The 6,064-nt window shown below is 47.9% G+C and overlaps 1 protein-coding gene across 3 annotated transcripts in view; it reads right to left on the reverse strand.

Annotated features, from left to right (window-relative positions):
* The window catches only part of KLHL13 (kelch like family member 13), a 201,832-nt gene extending 200,808 nt beyond the window's left edge, over positions 1-1,024 (reverse strand). For all 3 annotated transcript variants that reach the window (XM_058714295.1, XM_058714298.1, XM_058714294.1), the window contains exon 1: positions 736-1,024. The gene's annotated coding sequence lies outside the window, so the exon portion shown is untranslated. The remainder of the gene's footprint in view (positions 1-735) is intronic.
* Between the last annotated feature and the right edge of the window lie 5,040 nt (positions 1,025-6,064).

Consider the following 6,064-nt stretch of genomic DNA (forward strand, 5'->3'; position numbering starts at 1 on the left):
ATACATAACATACATTTCAAGTGGCTGTGGTTCTTGGAGTAAGTTATTGAAACCTAGAAAGAAACTTTTGAGTTCCTTAGCTAATATATACTAGAGGATCATTCCCATCAATTTCGGTTAGCCGTAGGCTAGACCGTAAGCTTCCAAGAAAACCATTAGTCAACTGTGATTAAACCAAAGAAGCCAAGACATCCAGAGATGAAGACGTTCGGAGCGGAGTTAAAAGCTTCGAGGAAGCCGAGTGTGCTCCTGACTCGGGAGCCAGCAGCGAAGCCTCCCAAGTTAGAAGATTCTGAGGGAGGGATGGGTTGCGAGGCAGAAACCAGAAACTGTTAGAGGGCAAGAGACAGTGGGGCCGAGGCGAGCAGAGGGACCCCAGACCGTCAGGGCAGCGACAGGGAAGCCCGAACGAGAAGATCTTGGAGGGATAACAAAGAAGCAAAGGAAAACTGGGTTCGGGGGGGGGGGGGGGGGGGGAGTCCTGAAAGAAGCCAGGCGTCTGGCGGAGCCAGCGAGTCCGGGAGGTAGGGATGAGAAGGTGCAGGGATGAGCGCGCACCCGCACGCGAGAGAAAAAGAAGGGGGGTGGGGGGCGTGCAAAGAGCCCAGCTGGTCCCCTGTCCCTGCGCCCCTGGTGCAGATCGCAACTCCTTACCCCGCACCCCCTCGCCGCGCCGGGTCCCGGAGGCGGGGAGGTGGCTGATGGAGCCCCTGCGACTTCAGGACCCTGCCTCACCTTGTTTGCCGCGTCCCCGCGTCCCGCCGCCCGTCAGCCCGCTGCTGCGCTCGGAGGGCCAGAGAGCGAGTCGCGCGGCGCAGCCGGGGCTCCGTCCGGCTGCGAGACACCAGCCCCCGCACCTCCGCACCCCCTGCTCGCCCCGGTCACTTCGCCGTCGCGCAGGAGGAGAGCGCGGACCCTAACCCGAACGCCGCTCCACTTATTTTCGAAAGTCCCCGTTCCAGGCTTCCCCGGAATGGGAGCTGAGCTGCTGCGGCCGCAGCGGCAGAGCCTCCGCCTGACCTCACCGGGGGGTGGGGGGGGGGGGGGAGAGAGAGGGGGCGGGAGCCCGGTTAAGGAGGGGAGGGGGGCGGGGGGAGGGAGCGCGCGGGCGGGGGAAACATGGCGGCGGGGGTGGCCCCGGCGGCGCCTGCGCGGGAGGCGGGGGGGAGCTGGGGCTAGGACCGTGTGTAGGGTCCGAGCAGAACTCCTCCCCCACCGCCAGCGCGCGGCGAGGGTGGGCCCGGGCCGGGGCGGGGGGTGGGGGCGGGGACCGCCAAGTGGCCCTCGCGCTTCCGAAACCGGGACGCCCGAGTTTGAGCACACATGGCCTCTAGTGCCCGGGAGGCAGGAGAGGTGAAAACTGTCAAGTACCCGGGGCCGGCAGCGCGCGCGCCCCGGGTTGGCCACTCGAGCAGGAGGCCAGCCGTAGTCTCGGCCCGTCACGGTCACCGAGGGCCCGGGAGCCGGGGTGTGCCCTGGCAGCGGTGCCGCCTGCACCTCGGCGGGGCGCGCACCTCCAAACAAGCCTTCTGGTGCGATGAGCGCTCCCTCGCTTCCCCACCCCCCGCACGGGAGTACAGACTATGAAGAAACAGGAAGAATAACAACAAATACGGCAGTTTAACATTTTGCTGAGCGTTTACTACGAACCACGCGCTGAACTATTACCAATTCGCTTAACTCTCACCGCTGCTCCGCGAGGTGCACATGATCGTTATCTCCATTTTGCAAGTGAGAAAACTGAGGCGTAAAGGTCAAACGAGTTGCGAAGGTTACGCAATGAGCAAGGGACAGAGCGGGACCCGGGATCACGAGCAGTGTGATGCCAGCGCCCAAGCCCTCCGCCACCAGGCTCCCAACAAAAACCCCAGTCAAGCCTGTTTTTCCCCTTGCAGGTCTATTCATTGCTTGCCTTCCAGAAGGTTACAGCCTGAGGCCACCTTCTTACGCCTCTCCCTTTGCCTTGTCTCCTTGTTATTCCAGGCTCCTCCTCCGAAAAATAATGGGAGCTTGCTGTTAACAGCCAGTTTACTCACTGTTTTGTTTTGTTTTCTTTTCTTAAGGAAGTGACGGGGGCATTGTGGGGACTAGCTCTTTATATTTCCTAATATTTCTCACTTTGCCTACCGGTAAACGGAGCAGGTATCTGAGATCTCAACATTGCTGACTTGGTGTTTCAAATTCCATACACTGAAATTCTAGCAGCGGATTGTAGGTAACTTCGAAAATAATCAGCTGCTGGAAAACTTTCTAGAACTAAAGATATGACCACATCGTAAGGCTTTATCAAACTGGTGAAGAGACTCCAAATGCACATGGAATTTGCACTGCTATCTTTTATCCGTCAGTATTTTCCACGCAATTCATATTTGTTAACTGGAATGCATTCATCGGCTTCTCCACCATGCTTATTCATTATCGTATATGTATATTACACACAAAACGCCTATTATGTGGAAAGCACCTGTTAGAGAAGGTTACAATCTCACTGAGGAGATATGTTTAAAGCAATTCATTTTGGCATATATTAAAAACCTGGCACGTAGGTTAAAAATAACTAAAAACTACACATCCAAGTCATTGCGTCATCCCTGCCATAAAAAAAGGTCCAAGTGGGGTTGTTTAACAGTAAGTTCTCAAACAGAAAAGACAGGAAAATGGATCATCAGGTGTGGCCTCCACAGCCCTTATTCACGGGATGAGAAAACCCTTCGTGATGCATACCAAGGATAGAATGAATTATAGAATCTGAATTTGAACGATCGGATAGGAATAAGGTATTATAATTACACTTACTCTGTAGGATTTATTTGCTGTTTGGGTTAGGATATTTTGAGTAGCTAATCCACTGGACAGAGCACTCTAACTTGTGGTTATAAGACACTAATGTGCTATGTGACATTGTTAGCCCCATCAACTCTCTGAGTCTGTTTTCCTGAATTTACAAAAAAAAAAATTTAATGCTTATTGATTTTTGAGACAGAAAGAGACAGAGCACAACGGGGTGAGGGGCAGAGAGAGAAGGAGACACAGAATCTGAAGCAGGCTCCAGGCTCTGAGCTGTCAGCACAGAGCCTGACACGGGGCTCAAATCCATGAACCAGTGAATCACGAGATCATGACCTGAGCCAAAGTTGGACGCTTAACCAACTGAGCCACCCAGGTGCCCTGTGTTTTCCTGAATATAGGGTGGGGATAATAAAGATATTGACCAGACTTGCTGACTGCATTTTTCTGGATTTCAGATAAAATAAGGCATGTGAAAGTACCTTGTAAACATGTAAAAAAATATATGTGTGTGTGTGTGTGTGTGTGTGTGTGTGTGTGTGTGTGTGGCGAATGTCAATGTAAAATATCAGACTAGTCACTACAAGCTAGAGATGTAATTATGAAGGATTTAACATGTTAACCTGTACCCAAAAATGTTAAGAACTAAGAAAAGCATTTGAAATGCAACTGTATGGTAAAAAATCTGAAGAATGGGGAGATACAACAGGGATTCGGGAAATAAGAAAACAATCAAAAGAAAATACTGGTGAAAAGAATACAGAAAAGGCTAATGGCTGTTATGGGCTGAATTGTGTCTCCCTCTTCAAATTCATATGTTTGATCGTAACCCCCAATACATCAGAATGCAGTTTCATTTGGAGATGAATTCTTTAAAGAGGTAATTAAATGGAAATGGGGTGTTTAGGGTGGGCCTTAATCCAACGCGACTGTTGTCCTCATGAAGAGGAGATCAGGACACATATACACACGCACACAGAGGAAGGACCATGTGAGGATACAGTGAGACCTTAACAAGCCAAGGAAAGAGGCCACCGAAGAGACCAAACTTTGATCTTCAACATGTAGCCTCTACGAGAACTGTGAGAAGAGAAATTTCTCTTGCTTATTGTTGTTTAAGCCATGCAGTCTGTGGTACAGCTCTACCCAACTAATATCAGGGCAAACATTTTAAATGCTGGCTGGAGTATCCCCTGTACGAGTCGTTGTTAACTGCCACAAACCTGGTGGCCAGCCTAAAAGCACACACAGTTGTTGCTGCTTCCATGGGTCAGGGGTCCAGGCAGGGCCGAGCTGGGTGCACTGCTCAGGGTCTCACAAGGCTTTACAAGCAAGGTGTCAGCCTGCCTGCATTCACACATGGAGTTCAGAGTCCTGCTTCCAAGCTCATTCACACTGTTGTCTGAATTCAGTTCCTCATGGTTGTAGGATTGAGACTCTCCGCACTTACAGGCTCCGGAGACTGCCCCTCTCCATAGGCAGTTTCTAACATAGGCAGTTGCTTTGTCAAGGTCGGCAGGAGAGCTCTCACGTCCAGAAGGGACGTTAATTCCACCTTCAAAATCTCTTCACCTCTGTCATATAATGTAACCTAATCGTCAGAGTGATCTCACAGCATACTACACTGAAGGGGAGGGGAATATATGGGGCATCTACACCAGACACCTAGAATCTTGGAGGTCATCTTAGAATTCTGCCTACCACACCCTCCAAAGTTTTGATGGCACCAGTTTAATTATATACTTACAAAAATTCACCAAGACAGAGGCCACACAGGCAGATGTGGACACGCACGCGCACACACACACACACACACACACACACACACCCCAAAGAGCACAAAGCCATGGCTGATGCCTAGTCCCTCAAGACACATTTGTGAACCGGCTGTGTGCCTAACAGAGGTTAAACCCAAGAATTACAATTATGTTAACTTTGATTAAAGGACAGACGGAGGGGCGCCTGGGTGGCTCAGTCAGTTAAACGTGTGTGTGTGTGTGTGTATACACGTATGTATATTATATATACACATATATTATATAATATTTATATATTATATTTATATATTAATATATTATATAAATATATATTTATATATTAATATTTATATATCATATAAATATATATTTATATAATATATAATATTATTATATAAATATATAAATACATTTATAAATATTAATATAAATATTAATATAATATATAGTATATATAATAATATATATACTATATATTATATATAAAATATATATATATAAAATATATATTATATATGTAATATAATATATATGTTTCATCGTAATATACATATATGTATATATATAATATATCCCAATATATTATATATATTATATAGTGTGATGGAGGTAGGGTTATGTGTTTGAACACACAAAGAAAGAAATACACACTTGGTGAAGAGAAACCAACATGCTCCCACCCCCTTAGTCAGATAATGAACTCTAGAATAAGTGAGCTCTTAACTGGGCTTCAAGGAGAGGCCAAGCTCGAGCTAGAAGAGTCAGAGGGAGGAAAGGATCTAAAGTATCTGTACAGGTTTTCTAACATCAAAGGTGACCCTACCCATAAGCTACTCTAACTCTGTGTGGGGGCCTTTGAGAAGATTCTAAGCCTGCCCTCTTCTGTCAAAACTTTGCAGAGCTGACTTCTCAGCACAGGTCCTATGCATTTAATACTCACAGGAGCTCGAATTTGGAGGGTTAGGAATCAAAACTTTCCTGGGGACTCTGTAAGCATAGGATTCTACAAATAAAGCTATCGGATGAGTTCCTCTCTTAACCTAGATGCTCCAGCCGACTCTACAGAGAACTGCACCTACGGAGACCCCCACATGCACAAAGGGTCCTCAGTTTCTATGTCTCAACTGACTTCTTACTCTGTCTTCAAACAATACACGAGTCTCCCTTTTAACTTGCCCATTCGTCACCCTCTGGCTGCAATCCCCCTCTCCTTCCTCCTTCCATTCATACCAAAAGACAATCATGGGTACATGCCCACAGTGGGAAAGAGCTTGGTGCATTTGCCGAATGAAAGAAGGCCAGTGAGTACCGAGGGCGCGGAGGAGAACGTGGTGAAGTCGGAGATGCTGGCAAAGGCTAGATCCTGTAGGGCCTTGCAGGCCACAGTGAAGAGTTTGGAATTGACTTCAAGTGCAAACAATACCATTGACGGGCTTTAAGCATGAGAGCGATAAGAGGCAATGTATGTTTTAGAATCACCATGGCTTCTCTGAGTTGGCCGTGGGCAAAAGCCAAGCAGA

This window comes from Neofelis nebulosa, chromosome X (genome assembly GCF_028018385.1).
Source record: "Neofelis nebulosa isolate mNeoNeb1 chromosome X, mNeoNeb1.pri, whole genome shotgun sequence".
Lineage (NCBI taxonomy): Eukaryota > Metazoa > Chordata > Mammalia > Carnivora > Felidae > Neofelis > Neofelis nebulosa.